This window comes from Oryctolagus cuniculus, chromosome 13, assembly GCF_964237555.1.
Source record: "Oryctolagus cuniculus chromosome 13, mOryCun1.1, whole genome shotgun sequence".
Taxonomy (NCBI): Eukaryota; Metazoa; Chordata; class Mammalia; order Lagomorpha; family Leporidae; genus Oryctolagus; species Oryctolagus cuniculus.
This window is the reverse complement of record NC_091444.1, coordinates 10,467,224-10,487,621: the sequence shown is the minus strand read 5'-3', so window position 1 is coordinate 10,487,621 and position 20,398 is coordinate 10,467,224. Positions and strand designations below refer to the sequence as shown.

The 20,398-nt window shown below is 40.1% G+C and overlaps 1 pseudogene; it reads left to right on the top strand.

Moving 5' to 3' along the window:
- The window catches only part of LOC100340941 (polypeptide N-acetylgalactosaminyltransferase 11-like), a 141,924-nt pseudogene that overhangs the window by 14,635 nt on the left and 106,891 nt on the right, over positions 1-20,398 (top strand).

Sequence of the window (20,398 nt, the reverse complement as noted above, 5' to 3'; positions counted from 1 at the left end):
AGAAGGAGGGGCCACCGGGAACCCACAAGCCATCTCCTGGCAAATGCTGCGTTTGGAGCTCTACCCAGAACCCTGGAGAAGACCACAGAAGGGGGTTCAAAACTGTTGATATTCAGTGAGTTGTCTCTGGATGTCTTGTGGAAATGGGGTTGACACATTTAAGACTCAAAGCAGGGAGACACCCAGGACTCAGAATCATCAGGACAGGATTAAATACAAATTTAATTTCAGAAAGGAATATAGCAAATTCAAAAATGTTACAGTCATTTCTAAAACTCCAATGCTTAAATCAGCCATCTAGAACACTTGGCTATTTAGAACTAATTAATAATATTCAATTTTTTTTTCAAATAAAAATCATTTGGAGTAGTCTCAGACTTACAGAATATTTGCAAATAGAGCTTAGGGGGCCCTCATCGCCCCTCCACCCAGCCTCCCTCTCATGTGTCACTGACACACAGGCACCAAAGACGAGCCTCCTCCCCTGCTCGCCAGCGACTCCCCTTGAGGTGCCAGAAATTAAAGTGCCAGAGGAAAGGTAGGTCAGCAGAGGAGCCCGAGGCAAGGGGAAGCTTCAATGCGCAAGAAGACTTGGCTTTTAAAGGAATTTTCAGTGTGGCCTCGATAGTCCAGGTACTGCGACGACTTAATTAATTCCAATTCTGCAGGATCTGTGTTCCTATAGTCCACACTCCTTTAGTACACACTTTACTCTCTCTGTCTTTATGCAATAAAATAACAAGTCATGAGTTGCCTCCAGCTTCCTATCATAAGTCTCTTGGAATATCCTCAGAGTCCACCAAGATAAAATGTGAAACTGTATGAGTTATATAATTATATATAAATATATGTTATATAATCTATATAATAATATATTTAATGATTTCCTGGACCCGGGATTGTCAGCAGCTAGTATTACAGAGAGCTTCATTATACAGGATCTTACAAGACTGTAGGTTTTATATCCATTTGGTTTATATCCGGAATAGTTAATAAAAACAGAATAATTATAAAAATTAATATAACCACTTTGGATTCGCTCTAATCAGTAAAGAAACACTTCAGCATTATGAAAGTTCCTGTCACAGCTCTGATTTGTATTTTTCTGCATTAATTAAAAGTTGGTTTTAATCCAAGTATCAAAGAGAAAGAAGAGAAACAAACACTTTAGAAAATTAATAAAGTCCTTTAAGGAAGCCTGTTAAAAAGTTTCTAGAGATGTGGTTTTTGAAGTTCTTTTTAATTTTTTCAGATGAAATAAATACGATGTTCACAACATAAATTAAAAGGCAATGCATTACGGAAGCATATTTTTAATATGTATCATTGGCTAACATTTTTTAAAAATATGTTTACATGACTATTTTTTTCTAGGCAACCAGCAAAGTCCAGGCTTGGACAACAGAACAGGTAACCTAGAACGATGGGTAATTTGATGATTCTCCTGCTCTAGGGAAGTGATGGCCATACAGGTGATAAAATACGACCTCTAGGTGTGTCTGTGAAGGTGTTTCCTGGACAGATTAGCGTCTGAGTCAGTAAACAGTAAAGAAAACTCACTCTCCCCACCCCTCACACTCCACGTGAGGCCAGCATCCGATCTGGGGAGTGCCCCTGCGAAACAGAAACAGGCAGGGAAGGGAGGAATTCTCCAAGTCTCTCCTCGAGCTGGGACATCTCCCAGCCTGAGGCATCAGAGCCCTGGTTCTAGGGCCTCCTGCAGATTCCAGGACCTACGCCGTGTCCCCTGGCCTCACGGCTTCTCAACATTTTCAGGCCTTCACACCAGGACTAATGCATTGCACAGCTGGTTTTCCTGGGTCCCCAGCTTACAGACAGTGAATCATGAGATTTTCGGGTCTCCATAATTCCACAAGTCAATAATAAACCTAGAATAAACCTCCTCATATAAGTCCATAACTCCATATGTCCTGTCCCTTTTACTTCTCCAGAGAACCCTAATATACATGGTGTTATTAAGGAAAAAAAAGCAAACGGGACAGATGCAATAGGGAAGAGATAGGGAGAAAGACAGGAGGGGAGAGAGACAGAGGTGGGGAAGGCAGAATTTAAAATTAGAAGAAAGTATTGAAATGGAATACCATGAAAATGCATAATTACTACATGTTAATTAACAAAAAGTAAGAGATTACCTGCACCAATGTATGGATTTTTCTGAATCCCAGTCAACACAGTAAAGTGTTAAAACATGAATAAGACATGCAAAGAAATGTTAACAGACTTGACACTAAATCACATAAAGGAACCATTAATTACTATGATATTAAGTTGTAATAATGGGACCATGGATATTTTGTCTCTATCACTTAGAGCTACATACTGAAATCTTTACAATGAAATTATATGATTTCTGGAAATTACATAAAGATATGTTGGAGACAGTGGAGAACAGGAGTAATATTGGCTATGAACTTAAAATGACAAGCTAATAATGGAAACAAATGATTTATTATATCATTGTCTATACTTTTGCTGTAAAATTTTGCAGTTTCCTATATAACAGTATTGCACAAATATATTCAACTACTAATTCTGTGACTATAGAACCACTAGAGAGTAAGTTAACCCCTTTTGTGTTGCTCCTTCATTCATAAAACTATGGATGTAATAGATTTTAATTCAGTCATTCAACAAACATGAAATTCATTCTAACTCCAAATAATGCTATTTTCAATTACTCAAAGTCCATTACAGTTGTTTATAACAAAAGACCCATCATCCACCAACTCAAGTGTCACTTCAAGAAACAATGAATAATTAATTATACACTGCTTTGTTCAGTTGTTTATTTATTGCCAGTCAACATGTGAGAAAAAAGTTGAAAACAAGGCACTGAATGTTGACCTTACTGTCCGATAGAGTACAAAATCAGTATAACATATGCAACGAAATGGAACTTATAAAGTATGTGATTTAAGGACTTTATCTAAGGCAAAAATAAACAATATTTTAGACAGCCCCTTTTTGCCTCCAAAAAAAAAAAAAAAAAAGCCTCACTAATGCCAATCATCCTTTCCCCACCAAAAAAGGGGGATTCCCATTTATGTTGGCCAAGGAAAGTCTCCCGTGTATGAGTGCGTAGAAACACCCCTTATCCTTAGAGCAAGATGATTAAAGACGGAAAGATTTGACAATTAGGTCTCTGCTCCTCCTTCAGTCACCCTTTTCCCTCTTTGGAAAAATGCCTAATGTATCACCAAAGAAAGCGGGCGAGGGTATACGGAGCAATGCTGGGGAGGGGTGGTAGGGGTCCAGGCTGGGGCTTCCGCACAACATCGCACTAGTCAGTGGGTGCTCCTTCAAAGGTGACCACACCCCAGCCAGCCCAGACCAAGCCAGAGCCTGCATTTCTGTTGATTGAACATACAGCTTCACTTAGCTTATTCACACTGAGCGTAAGCAAACAGGACCACAAAGCCGACTTAAGAGACACACAGCATCTTCTTCCAACTCTTGGTGAATATAGATGAAAGTGTTCAAAGGCCTTCTCTTTCTCCCTGAATTCCACCCAGCACCCCCTCTACCCTGATTCAAATCAAGTTTGAGAACTGGTGACCTTGCTTATCTCAATCCTTGCTGATACACAGCAAGAGTCACCAAGTTCTTAGAACTGTTGAAATGCAAAGCATTCTGCAAGAAAACCAAGAGACATTCCATCACGTCCCACAAAGCTGGCTTTCTGGTTCTATTTTAAGAAACGTTCCTTTACAATGTCGAGCTGTGGGGAGAGATAGACAGATAGAAGTAGATGCCTTCTTGAAAGCAGTGTATGACAAACTCAGATTTCAGTAACTTGAAAGAGATTAAAATGCAGAGATCATAGCCTGGAATTCACAGGTGCATCAGTAGCTGAATCTTAGAGTGACAACTTGTCCACAATCTTTTAAACACTAAATTTTTTCTCCTGATATGTGGAAGGCTGCTGAATGTATGGGTATTTCAGTTTGTATCATTCCCTACACTCTAAAGGGAGTTTGAACATTGTAGTGGTTTCTTTAAAGTTTCCTTTGCAAAATAACAATAAATTTCTACTTCATTACTGCAAGAAAGCAGAGAAATACAAAGGAATAAGTATGGTGTGACCGTTTAATGAACTGATTCTATTCAGAATTTTCAGATCAGCTTTTCTGGGCCCCTAGACTCCATCGAATGTTCCTACTCTTCTTTTTTATTTGCTTCTGCCCTCTGTCCATGGCCATACCTCTCATCTGGGCTCTGGATTATGGACTGTCTTGCTATCTCATTAGTAATGCATATTTAATAGTCTCTGAGCTGGGCCATGTATCGATACTAAGAGAATGGCTTTAGGTCGCTGTGGAGCACAGAGCCAGAAACGGTGTTCTGCATCCACAGTCACAGGATCATCACAGCTGTGCCATTGCTTTCTGTTCCTCAGACGCTCTCACATTCCAGAGTGCAGCAGAACCACCCGGGAGACTGGTGAACTCACAGTCAGACTGGGGAGGGCCTGGGGTCCACGCCTGTCAGGACCGCACTCTCAACCTGCTCGAGCCAAAGCGCTATGGCTACTGTGGCTCACTCCATTGTTCTCATCCAACTCACGTAACACATAATTCTATTTTCTCTTGTCTGAAAATTCAACAGATTTTAACCCCCCCCCAAAAAAAATTGCCACATCCCACCAAAAATAGTAAATAATGACAATACCCTATATGATTTCATTTAATTTAAAATAGCATTTATATTTACAGTTATTGGCATGGTCCACAGCAGTAACACACACACACACACACACACAAATTCCCCCTATATTTTCTGTTACATTCTAATTTTCTATGGAACAGGTTCGGTTTCACAGGTTAAGCAAACTAGAGCTCAGAGGTCAAAAGCATTGCCTCAGGTAAATCAGCCGCTACGTGGAACTAGGATTCAGTCTTAGGAGTGACTTTCCCTATAGCTTCTTCCTGCCCAAAATATGATCCTCAGGGGGCCTGCCCCACTCTCACCTGAAAGTTTCCCAAGAAATTCTTCTGTAACATCCACAACCAGAAAGAATCATTCCTTCGTTCCTCCGGGATGTTCATGGGATTCTCCTATAAATAGTAGAAAACCCCAAACCATTCGCTGTGCCCTAGATCCCAATTCTGTTTGATTTCTATTCCTGTAAAAAGTTCTTGCCTGGAAGTTTGTTAGAAACAGACTCAATCTGACCTCAGACCCAGGGAATCGGAAGCTGCATTTCAGCAAGATCCTGGGGTGCCACGAGAGCATCCTGGGAACACTGCCCTACAGGCCCACCCAGTGCCTCCCTAAAAGCACACGGCTTCAGCCGACTTGACTCCTTCTACCTATGAAGTGGGAGCTTCACTTTTTAGCTTACTTCTGAAGATTTCTTAGGCTGGGTGTGTATTTTAGTAGCTACTTGTTTGGTGTAATTCCTTCCAAGTGTAATTGAGGGAAGGCGCTATTCTGTTTGTCCTGTTAATATTAGATATCTAGGGCCTGCACTGTGACTTAGTGGTACAGCCGCCACCTGCAGTGCTTACATCCCAGATGGGATTGAGTCCCGGCTGTTCTTCTTCCGATCCAGCTCCCTGCTTGGCCTGGGAAAGCAGAAGATGGCCCAAGTCCTTCGGCCCCTGCACCAGCTTGTGAGCCCCAGAACAAGCTCCTGGCTCCTGGCTTCAGATTGGCCCAGCTCCAGCTGTCGTGGCCATTTGGGGAGTGAAACAGTGGATGAAAGACCTCTCTCTCTCTCTCTCTCTCTCTCTCTCTCTCTCTTCCTATGCCTCACTGAACCTCTGCTTTTCAAATAAATAAATGAATCTTTAAAAAAAAAAAGATTATATGTCTAGCTATTTGGAGACAAGAGATGGATAATCAAATCTGAAGATCATTCCAATTGTAAAAATATAAGAATAAAAACAAGACAAGGCCTATCCTTTCAATTCATTAAATGATTGTGTTTTCTGCTTTTTTATTAAAGGTATTTCACTCCCTAGAGGACCTCACAAGAGGTCACCCATGAAATCTCAACCCCATTATGTTCATTTACTTGTATTAATGTGAACAACACTTAGAACCATAGTTTGTTTTTTAGCTCTTTTCAAATTAAGTTCACTTGAGCTAATTCCTATTTTCAAATAAAATCCTTTACCACAGAACAGCTCGCTGAATTTGTTATTTTAATAAGTGCTATTTTTTTTTAGTTAAAATAAAGACTCAGGTTAAGCAAAACTATCCCAATACTATGCCAGAAGACTTCAAACCGGCAAGGAGATCTACAAAGTAAATTAAATTTTGTGTTGCTATCTCAGACTCATGACCCTCTCCCTCAACTCTTCATCTAAAATTGCCACAAATGTTCTGTAACTGGGTCAGGACACACTTGCTTGGGGGAAGAAAGACATATTAAAGAACATTCAATTATGTCTCAGACATAAGGAGCAAGTGGAGCAAATGTAATATCCTGTCATAAGACTCGGGCATAATTTTCTGCTGTGGCCCAGCCTTCCTCCTCAGTGGTCCACATGTGACCGTCCTCCCCGACACTCAGAAGGAATGCGTTGATGAGTTTCTGGAGTTTCTGGGACTTATTTCTCTTCAGCACTTGTTTGTGTTGCATATGGGTTATTTATTTGTCTCGGAAGATGGATCTCCCCAGGAGATCAGCATTATCTGTAGGAAGTGAAGTCTGAAATCTGATCCTTAGTTCTACTCGCTTTGCTGTTTCTCAAGACTGTAGCTTGATTTTGCTTACAGGCCAGAGCACGTGTCCGATTTACAGTGTCTCATGAGGTCATAACAAGATGGGCACTTGGAACTCGGCAGGTAAGTGCTAAATCGCCCGCTCACGACTCGGAGCTCGCTCAAGGTCAACAGGGAAGCCCAGCAACTGCAAACCTGGCTCCATCACTCAGGGCACTTCTGCAGAATCGCTAAGCTCCTTGCTGACACGTGCAGTAGTTTCTTATGTCAGATGTCCCCGAAGCGCAGCCTCCTGTGTGCACACACACACACACACACGCACGCACCGGCATTCAGTAAGCCATAAAGTCAATAGCAAGAATACAAAAAATGAGATCAGAATACACCCTCTGGTAGAACAGCAAGACTATTTCCTAAACCGAAAAACAGGTCTCAGAACATGATTATTTGCTTATAGACACAGATGCAAGTACAGATATATATTTATGGAACAAATAGGCCATATTGAATTAAATTTGTCAATACAGATGCCCCATAATAATTCTACAAGACTTCTCATGATAACACTGATCTTTGGGTAAGTAATAAAATCTTAAGCACTCCTTTACTTTAGAATTACAAATAGATTCAAGGATCATAAATAAGACTGCAGGTCATCCGTGAATATTCTCATGTAGAGAAGAACAAAGAGGGAGGCAGAGCAGTTAAATACATGGGTAATATCACCCCGGGCAAACATGTTCTCATTCCCATCACCAGCAGTGTCACCCTAAGTTGTTCTGTGACATCCACTCTTATGCTAATCTCAAAAGTTGGAAACATACCCTGAACGCATCTTGTTTCTTAACAATTTCTTATAGCTACAGTATTCTCCATTCTACTAAAAAATGATTAATTGGGGCCTACATGTGGTACAGCATGGTAAGTCACCATCTGCAGCACCCACATCCCATTTGGGCACAAGTTTGAGTCCCGGCTGCTCCACTTCCAATCCTGCTCCCTGCTATTCCACCAGAGAAAGCAGCAGCAGATGGCCCAAGTGCTTCAGTCCTCACATCCATGTGCGAGAACTGGAAGTAGCTCCCGGCTTCTGGCTTTGGCCTGGTGCAGTTCCTGGCTGTTGTAGCCATTTGAGTAATGAACCAGCAGAAGGAAGATTTCTCTCTCTCTCTTTCCCCTCTTTCTTCTCCCTTTCTTTCTCTGTAATTCTGACTTATAAGCAAATAAATATTTTAAAAACATAAAAAATGATTAACCAATTTATATTTTAAATATCTGATATGGAAACAAGTTTCTACTTTTAAAAAACTTTATTTAAAGCACCTTCTTCAAGTGGAATGTTCTCTCCTATTATTGAGGTTACTTGTTCACTTCGAGACTGCAACCACACAGACCCATTGTCAAATCTCTTAACACCCCAATTAGTCATTTTTAAGTAAAATTGAGAAAATTTAAGGACGAGTTTTCCAGCAGACTATAGAGAAGAGAAAATTCATCTTCTTTTTGACATTTCAGAAGCAGGTTCTGTAGGACACTCCTTTGCCCCTACATTCAACACTGGGTGTAATTAATTAGGTCTCTATTGAAATTTTAAGTCACAAAAGCAATGGTTTTCGGTTCATTGCCACATTAATTCTCATTACTTGCCAGAATTTTCAGTAACATTTAAGAAGGTGCAGACACATTCACCTGCAATCAAGCATGGGCTACCTGTATTTTAATCTTCCAAGAACAGTTGGATACTATCACCAATTTCATAAGCCTGAAAAGCATGGTTTAAGAAAACAGCAAGTCCTGTCCTGCAATCTCATTCCTTCTACCTAACTCTCACCTCTCACTCTGAGTGTTGGTGCATGAGCAGTGTGTGTGTGTGTGTGTGTGTGTGTGTGTGGTAGATACTAAGGGAGGTACTAAGACTTAATTCCCTGCTGTAAAACACAAGTGACAAATTGTGTTCCATTTTAGCCCTGAAGCCACTTATTTTAAAATGTAGATAACTGCAAAACTCACAGAGCTCTGTAACACAATAAACTATGTTTCCGAGCATTTACTAATCTATGGATGACACAGATGCACATGAGTCTACATCCTAACCAGCTTTGCACGATCTAGCTCCCAAAACGCAGGAATGAGCAAGGACAGATGCTATCAAGGTATCATCTTGGCAACACCTGGAGTATAAATAGCTGAAAGGCACATGAGACTGCATGATAAGATTTTACACAGTATGGAAGCAGGATGAGAGATTGCTTAACTGTGCCACTCTGGAGTCGGATCACCTGGGTTCACATCCCACCTCTCCGAGCTGCATGATCTGGGATAAATGATCAAAACAGGGCTACGCTTCCCCATCTGTAACAATGAAATGGTAATAGCTCCTTTGCCACGAAGAGGATTCAAAACAATGAGCAAGGAAGGGCCAGCACACCCAACAGACACTGTTATTCCTAGTCATCAGCAAACACTGGCCATGATTGGTAGTCATCAATAACCCAGGTGTGCACACATCCCAAGATATCTCCTAATAGATTTCTCCAGTAAGCACAGCTTTTGATCTGGTGGATAGATACCCTAATGGAAACACAGCAAAGCTGTCAAACTGAGGGTAAGTAGGCTTGTTTCATGTTTCAAGAGCTAAATTATATTTGACATTTCATTTAAAACTATCAGAGTAACATAATGTAAGCCAACCCCCCACAACCACTTTTAAAAGATGTGAATTTTAGAGGAGATATAGTCTTCTTCATGACTATTCAGAAAAGTACATATTTAAAATAGATATTTTGACCAATTTCTCCTGTTTAATCAACATGTTGGCAAATGTATATTGGTTTGTATTAGTCATATCTAAAATATAATGAGAACCTTTCTACACTGTGACAGAATTCAAACTGATACTAAAAGATGGATTTTAGAATAATGATTAAAAGTGCCGACAACTGAAGCCTGCTCCCAGGGGGTCAGGGAGAGACACGGAGGGCAGAAAGCTCCAGCTATACCAGAATAAGCCGGAGAGTTCCACTGCACAGCCAAATGCCTGTAGTGAACAATACTCTACTGCAAACTTAAACACTTGCTAAGAGGGAATATGAACTGTTCTTATTAATCAGCTAAGTGGGGGGAAATGTTTGGAGGTATGTTTACATCATAAATTGTGTGTAGGTGTCTCCAAATTCATCAAGCCGTATACAGTAAATATCCACAGCTTCTTGTATGTCTACTATATTTCAATAAAGTCCCAATTCTGCTACTCACTACCTCTGTAGCGATGGAAAATTGTACACTCCAAAGATGGCTGCAACAACATTTCTTATCCCCCTTGCTCATCCAATGCACCTTGCCATTCATCCCTTCAAGTAGTGAGATACGTATCTCCTCTCCTTCAACCTGGGTGCTGATCAAGAAAAAAGTACAAAAATGGAGTAGTACAGAAAAAAAAGGTAAGATAGGTTATAAAAACATCAAAAGACTCCTACAGAGTAAAACATCAGAGATCTAAAGAAGAATTTCTGGAAATTTCATTAAGAAACATATTTTAGGATACAATTTTTAAAAAGCTTGCTGGGAGAATAAAAAAGGGAGAGAATGATCCAACATGGGAAGTGAGATACACAGCAGACCCATAGAAGGGCAGATGTCCTAAACAGCACTCTGGCCTCAGAATCAGCCCTTAAGGCATGCGGATCTGGCTGAAAAGCCCATGAGAGTATTTCAGGCATGGAAAGCCAACACACTCTAAAAAAAACAAAACACCTAAATGAAAGATCTCCACGAGTGAGATCCCAGTGGAAAGAACGGGTCATCAAAGAAGGAGGTACCTTTCTCTGAAGGGAGGAAAGAACTTCCACTTTGACCATGGCCTTGTCTAAATATGATCAGAGTCAGTGAACTCAGGGGGCTTCCATAGCCTTGGCAGCTCATGACAAGAGCCTAGGGTGATTACTGAGGCCATAAACAAGAGTGTCAATTTGTTAAGTCAACAACAGGAGTCACTGTGCACTTACTCCTCATGTAGGATCTTTGTCCTTAATGTGCTGTACATTGAGATTTAATGCTATAACTAGTACTCACACAGTATTTTTCACTTTATGTTTCTGTGTGGGAGCAAACTGTTGAAATCTTTACTTAATGTATGCTAAACTGATCTTCTGTATATAAAGAGAAACGAAAATGAATCTTGATGTGAATGGAAGGGGAGAGGGAGTGGGAAAGGGGAGGGTTGCGGGTGGGAGGGACGTTATGGGGGGGAAGCCATTGTAATCCATATTCTGTACTTTGGAAATTTATATTCATTAAATAAAAGTTTAAAAAAAAAGCTTGCTGGGTATTCCATTGCCAGGTCTCTTGACACCTGTCAGAATCTTCAGGACAGCTTTGGCCAACCTGGACATTAGTTCTCAGCACTTTGTATAAACAGCTGTGTTTATTTTGGACATGACACTCTTAGAACAAGAGCCAGAGAGTCCTTTTTGACTTGGATTGCACCAAGTTAATCAGAGTACCTGGGACTTAGGAAATGAGAATCTGATGGACAGGATCTTGAATAATAAGAACCGAATGATAGAACAATATCTAATTATTAAGGATAGGTTTGGATATACAAACTCTCCCTAATATTTTCATAGCCACATAGTTTTATTTCAGCTCTTCTGCTAGAAAAAAAAAAAGGAATCTGTATTTTCTTCAATTTTATTTTTTTCAATAGAAAAATAGGTTGTTGTATCAATTCTATGTTCCAGAACAAAGAAAATATATTATTTTAACAAATATTCACTCATGCTGAGTGACTTATTTTTGAAAACACCATGTACAGGATATGAGTAATACAAAGAAGTATATACATTTGTTTTTCTTCAAACATTTATTTTTAGCTGGGCATAAAAAGACTAAGCATGTGAACCAGCAAACGCAAAATATCTAAAAGTCAGATTACAATTTAAGCCAGGAATAGAAGAGTCCTCTACTGGCAAGGTTCTGGAAACCTTTGGAGATTTTTCCAATACATCAAAGGGCAAAGCAAGGCCTTCAGGGAGAAACAAAGTTGAGTATGCAGAAGGAACAGGCATTCTGATCCAGGGTATGAAGGTAAAAAGCTCTATCTGGGTTGTTTGGTTGGTGGATTGATTTGCTTTGCTTCGGTTTTCTTTTAGTAAGCTGGCTGCAGCATGGAAGATATATATATATATATGTATGTATACAGAAATCAGGAATTAAAGTAAAAAGGCAGATAAGAAGGAGATGGCCGGGAGCTTAAACTTTCCCACAGTCATCAGGGAGTAAGTAACAACTTGAGAAGGAAGTAGCAAAATAAAATACTTGTCAGTGACTATCCTGGAGGCACTAGGCAGGATGTACTGGAGGAAAAATTGGAAGCAAGGCTACCTGTTACTAGTTTTGGCCTAGGTGACTTAAAATTCAGAAAAATTAAGGGTTGGGAGAACATGCTGGCATTACTGAGTGTATTCCTTTGATTTAGAAATGATGACTATATAAGCCAATATGTAGCAGAGCTAGATTAGCAACAAAATTCTTAGTTTTAATTATGTTTCTTTGATACAATGAAACACCTACAAACTGTGTGTTAATAGATATCCCTACAAATGATGGTATAACCCCAGTTTCATCCAATTACTCATTTCTCATTGGAAGCCAGAGCTCATGAGACTTCGAAAGCAGAGATTTTTTAGCATGGCTATGAACTCTTGTGTTTTGGAATTCCTTGGTAAGAAAACATTGTAGTCAGGAGACTGCATTAGAATAATAGTAACACATTTATCCAGACCTTGTCACAGTGATGCTTCTATAAATCATGACTGGAAGTTTTCATCATAATAAATTCAGTGTTGAGCCAGTAAGTTATGCCACTGGTCCACCTGCAACTCACGACAGCTAAGGACAGATCTGAGGCGGGCATCCAAAGAGCATCTACACACGCCTGCTTCTCAACAGCTCCTCACATGTCTCAGTTACTTTCCTATCACTAGTTCTGTTTCGTTTCTGCAACATGTTTAGAAGTCAAGAAAAAGTAGAGGACGACAACAGGAACAGAAATTGAATGCACAGTGAAAACCATGGAAACTTTACCCCAGTTGGCCCTCGGGGCCAAGAACGTATTTCCATCTGCTCAAGAACTTGCAAATCCATGAGAAGCATTTGGAGTACATTATACAAAGAGTTTTCCAGAAAAGGGAAAAGTGGAAAGAGGGTAACCAGGTATTTGTTATACCGAGGATGTGACAGATTCGCAGTTCTTGGTAATTAAGGGACAAACTCAGGCAGGCACTTGAAGAATATCTGCATTCATTTCTGAAGAAATGGTTTTAATTAATAATGATATTATTTCAGGACTCAATGTGGCAAAATACAGTTGCTTTAAATCTTACTCTGTATGTGTCAATGGTTAAATACTTAAGATTCATGTGTAACTAATTTATAAGGAGTGAGTTGTTATGCTAGATCATTTGATTATCTTAGAGAAAACAGGAGACATGTTCATGGCCAATGCTAAGCATCACTACAAATCAGCTGCAACACACTTAATTGTATGCTAACTATTTTTAATAGTAAGGACTTCTGCAAAATAGATATCTTAAACTAAACTCATAAAACTCCTAAATGAATATTATCATTGAGTCTTGGCATTTGGTGCATTGGTTAAAATGCTCCTTAGGACCCTCACATCCATATAGCAATGCTTGGATTCCACGTCCAATTCCAGCTTCCTGCTAACATGTAACCTTGGAGGCAGCAGGTGATGAGAGCTCAATAGTTGGGTCTCTGCCACTCACGGGGGAGCCTGGATTGAGTTCCAGACTCCTAGCTTTGGTCTGGGCCAGCCCTGTCTATTGTGGGCACTTGAGAAACAAACTACCAGGTGGAAGACTACTCAATCTCTCTCTCACTCTCACTCTGTTTCTTCCCCCTCCTTTCATTTTTTTTCTTTCAATGATTTGTTTTATTTATTTGAAATGCAGAATTACAGAAAGAGAGAGAGGGAGACACAGAGACAGTGAGAGAGGTCTTCCATCCACTGGTTCACTCCCGAAATGGCAGAAAAAAAGCAGGGCGTGGTCAGGCTACAGATAAGACCCAGGAGCTTCTTCCAGGTTACCCACATGGGTGCAGGGGCCCAAGCACTTGAGCCATCTTCTGTGGCTTTCCAAGGTGCATTAGCAGGGAGCTACATTAGAAGTGGAGCAGCCAGGACTCAAACCAGCATCCATATAGGATGCCAACAACTCAGGTGGCAGCATAACCCACTACACCACAGTGCTGGCCCTTCTCTCCATCTTTCAAAAATAAAACCCTCAATGTCACAATGTCCAAGTTACATTTTTTAAAAAAGAAATGTATTTCATCAAAACATTCAAATAGTGGAATCATAAATAGTCTTTCATTCAACATCTCACATTGTTCCTTGTCTGTCCCCTACAAGGAGCATTTTAAAAATGTAAACTATTGCAATCATTGCATTTATTTCTTCATATACATACACACACATATACAACATACATATCGATTCATCCATATATATTTTAGTGTTACATAGAATATGTAATAAAATGACATTTTCCCAAATGCAGTACTTTATAAATGTGAAAGCAATTTCAGTGATCTCTGGAACCTCTTGTGTGGTCTTTTAAAAATATTATCAGGGGGCCAGTGCTGTGGCAAAGCAGGCTAAGCCATGGCGCTGGCATTCCATACGGGTGCCAGTTTGTGTCCCGGCTGTTCCTCTTCCAATCTAGCTCTCTTCTATGTCCTGGGAAAGCAGTAGATGGCCCAAGTGCTTGAGCCCCTGCACCCACGTGGGAGACCTGGAAGAAGCTCTTGGTTCCTAGCTTCGGATTGGCACAGCTCTGGCCTTTGCAGACATTTGAGGAGTGAACCAGCCGGAAGGAAGACCTCTCTCTCAGTCTCTGCCTCTCTCTGTCTGTAGCTCTACCTCTCAGATAAATACATAAAATCTTTTCAAAAATATCAGAATAACTGTTTTTTTAAAAACAGGTGCTGGTTTTACCTTTGGCTACATCCTCTCACACTGTTTTATAGCAAGCTATTTCACAGGATTTTTTACTGATCGGCAACAATCTTCAAGACAGTCCACTATAAGACACTCTCAGACAGAAACATGTAAATATCCAGGCAGGTCCAGAGGGAAGGCCACCGGGGGCTGCTTTAAACACCTGGAACACAGAGGCAGTGATTTCAGCAGGGAAACAGAAGAATCAGCAGGGACAGGAAAGTGCCAGCTCTGATTAGAAGCCTTGAGAGCACTCACTGCAGCATCTCAAGGTAAAACAGGATTTTCAATAACTCACCCTGCATCACAGCACTTGGAAGTGGTGAGAGGTGATTGGAGGGGGAAACAGAATTTGACCTTTTCTTAGTGAAGTAAAAGAAGAAGTTCATCCATTGAACTGGAAGCTTTTAGTGGAGTTACTGCAAGACAAAGCTGCCTGTTTAAGAGGAATAGAAAGTGCAGAGCTTCACATTTTTATCAGAGACGCTGCTTCAATCGGTTCACTTTTGATGGGAACTCAAAGAATCCCGGCAGAAACACGGAACAATCACCTTTAAGATTTAAAGTGACTCATAAGTTTCCCTTTATTAGATTCAACACACATGGAACACTGAAAATGCATTAGGTCTTCAGAAAACATTACTGTGTTGTGCAGCAAATCAAAGCCTGGTAAAAGTTCTCTCTCTGAAAGGAAACATAAAAACAGAGTCTGTGACAGGACACGTGTTGAGCTATATACACGGTATGCAAAATACGCACTTCTGCTTTGCATGCTGCATAGCCCTTTCTCCATTGCATTGAAAGTTACTAAAGAAAAAAGTAACAATATGCAGCAAAAAGGAGTTTACTAGCTTACTAAATTAAGGATCTAGATATGGGAAAATTACTCTGAAGTATCCAAGTGGACTCAACATGATTGCCACAATCCTGTATGCACAAGGCAAGAGGGTCAGAGTCAGCAAAGATGTACTGATGACAGAAAATACCTGGGGGAGGCAGGTGCAGGTGAAGCAGAGGAGGAGGCCCCACCAAGGAAGTCAGGAAGCTTCAGGAAGCTTCGAAATTCAAGGAAATAGACTCCCTCCTATTGTGTCCAGAAGAAATGGAATCCCACCAACAGCAACGCCAGCAGTACCCCAGCAACGCCTGATTTCCAAATATTTGAGCTAATAAATTTGTATTGTTTGAAGTCTCTAAACCTGTAGAAGTTTGCTATAACAATGGAAACTGATTACAGACAATCTTATTTCTAAACCTACTTTCAATTTATTTTTTTTTTTTTTGACAGGCAGAGTTAGACAGTGAGAGATACAGAGAGAAAGGTCTTCCTTCCGTTGGTTCACCCCCCCAAGTGGCCGCTACAGCCGGCGCTACACAGATCCGAAGCCAGGAGCCAGGTGCTTCCTCCTGGTCTCCCACTCGGGTGCAGGGCCCAAGCACTTGGGCCACAGCAGAGAGCTGGACTGGAAGCTAACAGCAAGACTACGAGCAAAAGAACACATTTGTCCCATTTGAGTGGACACTTCTCCATCAATAAGTTCTGCGATGCAGAGGGATGTGCCAGTGTGATGTGTGATAAGGAAAGGTTCTGTTCCTATGTGACTTTTAATCCAGAGTTAATTCAACTGGAAAAGCCATCTCCCCATCTCAGAGGCTCTATTCTGCTACCCAAAAGCAGACTTGTTAACGAAGAAAGCTTCAGATTTTCAATGTAGAAATAACTACTTTCCTTTCTTCTTGTCACATCTTCATCAGCATGGGAATTCATAATTAGAAATACCTCTAAACCTGGGCAGACAGAAAAGCCAACAGTCCCACATAAATATGCAAAGATGCCTTTTGACTCTTTTAAATGAACCTGCTTTCTCCATTGTGCAAGAATGATAAGTATCCTATTGCACTAACAACCTTTCAATATTATTAACTATGTTTTCCTTTTAGGCCCAAAATAAGTACCTGGTTCCTGGTTAAGAAAAATCTCTTGAGAGGAATGGCTGCTAAATGGTGTTTGTTTCTATAAACACAAACTATGTCATTAATCCAGCTTTATCCCACAGAGGATAGTTGTTTACATGCATTATGGTGATTTTATTGTATCTTATTAAGGAATAATGGCAAACTAAAGCAACCGCATTAGCACAATCTTGTAATAAAAAGCACCGTTTTTGCTATTGTAATTAGTTACACTCATTTTACGAGAGAATGAAGCCAGATATTTGGTTATACTAGAGTCTTTAAAAGAGAACAGCTTCCTTTTTACCCCAGGTTTGAATGGCCTTGGCTTTCAGCACAGGTGTATTGCTCTGCTGCGCATGACTGCTCCAAAGATAAGACCCGACACTGGCCTCACCACAGATGTTTCACTACAACCAGTGGCCAAAAGACACACAACCAATCTCCCAGCAAAATGTGTATATTGAAATGATTGCCCCACTGCATAATGAATTAGCCATGTAGCTGGCTGCTTGGCCTACTATAGGACCAGATGCAGGCCTGGTTAGTTGCATTTGAGCAGTTATATACCTGGGGATTTGTACCCACATGTGTAAAAACAGCAGGCACTTTGAAAAACTTGCTATCTGCAGTTTCCATCTCCAAATACAGCGATGTCTATATTTTTAACTTGATTTTCTTTAATAAACACAGTGGGTGTGTCAGGGAGCTGATTTCTCCTCCCCAACACCTGCTAGTTTCCATAATCTTCATCATTCTCTCTGTAAAAGAGTGATGAGGTCAACTCCTCTTGCTGAGAATCTTCATGAACAAATACGGGAAAGACATTTGCATGGAAACAGTTACTCCGATCATTGTAAATGGCAGTATTCTCGGTGAGCTACAACTAGGAAATTAGATTCTTACTTTTAATAAAGTGAAGGATTTTCTTTTTTTCTTTGCACTTTAACAACAAATGCACAATATTGATTTAATGTGAGATTTGCATTTCCTGATTACATTCACAGAAATTAAGTACCAATGAACCATGACATATTGGAAACAATGTAGGGTTCCTTTCAGCTCCTGGATGAAGCTGGGATTTGTGGTTTATACCTTAACTGTGTCCCATAGAAAGTCCAATGACTCTAATCACAAGTCAACAGATCTGTATATGCCTAAAATAAAGTTCCAGTTACTCTTTCCTTAGCGTATGGGAAAAGGGTAGAAGGGCAGAAAGCTCAAGAGTGGATTAGGGAAAATGACCTAACAATGGAACACAGACAGGGGTTTAGTACATTCTGACATATGACAAATAGGTGCTATTATGTGTGAGCATATCACTATTTACTTACAAGTTTCTATAGAGAAGAGTGCAAGAACAATTGTCAATTATCTGTACAAAGAAGTTAGGAATAGGTAGGAAACAAATTTGGCTTTTGCAATAGAAATCTTCAGAGTGGAAAGAGTCTCACAAGACCTGATACTGGGTACAATGGCTGGATCATGGTAAATATTTGTTAAGTGATGAGTAATGTGTTACTAATTCTGGCAAATAAATGTCCAGGAAAATGCAACTGTCATCTCTTAAACATCATTGGAAAACCAGCTTTGAACAACAAAGTTCAACAAATTTGGTACAATTATCAGACCCAGTATACTATGCCAAGGGGAAGGCCCACCTTGACAGAGTCTGTGTAGTGCCTAGAAGGTGAATGCTTATAGAGGACATCTGTAGAGTTTAATGGCCTGATCTGAGTGATGAGAAGGTGAGTCTCACATGCAGGGGACTGGCTGGAATTGGGCAGTTTATGGCACACACCTTTGGATTAGTGGCCACACCATTGTAAGTCTTGCTAGGTAAACTCTTAATCTTGTTATATTCACAGTAGCTAGGTTCTCTAAAGAAATAAAATCAGTGTATCTATATAGAGAAAAGGATTTATTAAAGGCATTGGTTTATGAAATTACAGAGGCTGACGAGTCCCAAGGTCTTGTCTGAAAGCTGGAGACCCGAAAGAGCTGATGGTTTAGTTCTGGTCTGAGTCCAAAGCCTGAGAACCAGGAAAGTCCATGGTGGAGTCTAATTCAAAGGCAGTGACATTTCATGTGAGTGTGAAGGCAGGAATAGAGTAGATGTCCTACTCCATCAGGCGGGAAGCGTTCCCTCTCTCACTCAGGAGGGTCCACTTTTGTAATCTATTCATGCCTTAAACAGATTGCATGAAACTCATTCATATTATGGAGGGCAATTTACTCAATCTACCAACTTAAATGTGACACATCCAAAAACATTCCCATGGAAACACCCAGAAGTTTTTACCAAATATCTTGGGTACTCCGAGGTCCTATCAAATTGGCCCATAAAAATTAATCATCTTACTTGGTAAGTAAGCTATTTTAATTAATAGACTTTGTTATATTCCAGTTAACTTATATTTACTTGTTCCTTGTGCAGTTTCACATAGTAACTGTGATGGTTTAATTTTGTTACCTTCAATTTCCAATTTTTATCTTGCTGTCAGAATTTCATGTTTCTAAAGAGAGGTCCTTAAATCGGTGCAGTCAGATTTATGGTCCATGAGTTCTCAAGGTTATTTTATCTGGATATCATAGTAGTTTCACATACTACATGCAGAAAACGGTATTTTGGAGTTTAAAACATCTAGACAACACCAGGGGTCTGCTTATCCCATGCCAAAGTACCTGGATCCAGGTCTTGGCTCTGCTCCCGATTCCAGCTTCATACTATTGCTCACTGTCTGGCACGGAGAGTGATGACAAAAGTAGTTAGGTCCCTGCCACCCATATGGTAGATCTGGATTAAGTTCCTGGCTTGGTTTTATCCGCAGTTCAGCCCTGGCTGTTGCAGATATTTGGAGAGTTGGAAAGTGAACCAGCTAATGGAAGCATGTCTCTGTCTGTCTGTCTGTCTGTCTCTCTCTCTCTCTCCCCCTCTCTCTCAGATAAATGATATCTTTAAAAATCTGGATAATTGTCCCACTCCACACCTGACCATGAGGGTGCACCCCTGTTTCCCTTCCATAGTCATTCTCACAATGCAAACAGAATGAAGTGGGTAAAAGTGATCAAAATGGAACTGCTAATAAAGTACTTCAGATCTTAAAAGAGAACTTTGGTTTTGAACAAATTAGCTGGAGTGATCACCAAATCTCTACTGGCAATCTACAGCTCCATAAGCCCCATGAATTTATGGGAACACAGACATTTCCAATCATTTGCACATCAGCTTTGGTCACTTCCACACCACAACAGCACCAAAGATGAATCATTGAGACAGAGAATTACGATCTCAAAGCATGAAGCACTTACTCTTTGGCCCTTTAGAGAAAAACTTCACCAACCTCTGATCTAGATAGTTCATATACACACAGAAGATTTATAAACTGTCATTCTATGAAGAACAAAGCAAATATTAATTCTGTAAAAGATTTTCTTGGCTAATTATAATCTGTCATAAAGCTACTTTTTCTTCTTAGATGTCATTTTATCCTGTTTCATATTTGTGTTATATACAATTTGTCATCAAATTTATAAGCTCGTTTGGCCTTCCATCAATGAGAAACCATTAGAGCCCAATAAAAGTCAAGTAGCAATTACAAAGAATTTAGTGGATATAAAATAAAAAGCATGCATGACACAACCATAATGTAGCTTCAAATATCTTAGAGTAAATAGGAAATCCTCACATTATGGTTTCACGTATTGCATTCTGGACTCCTATAATGTGTA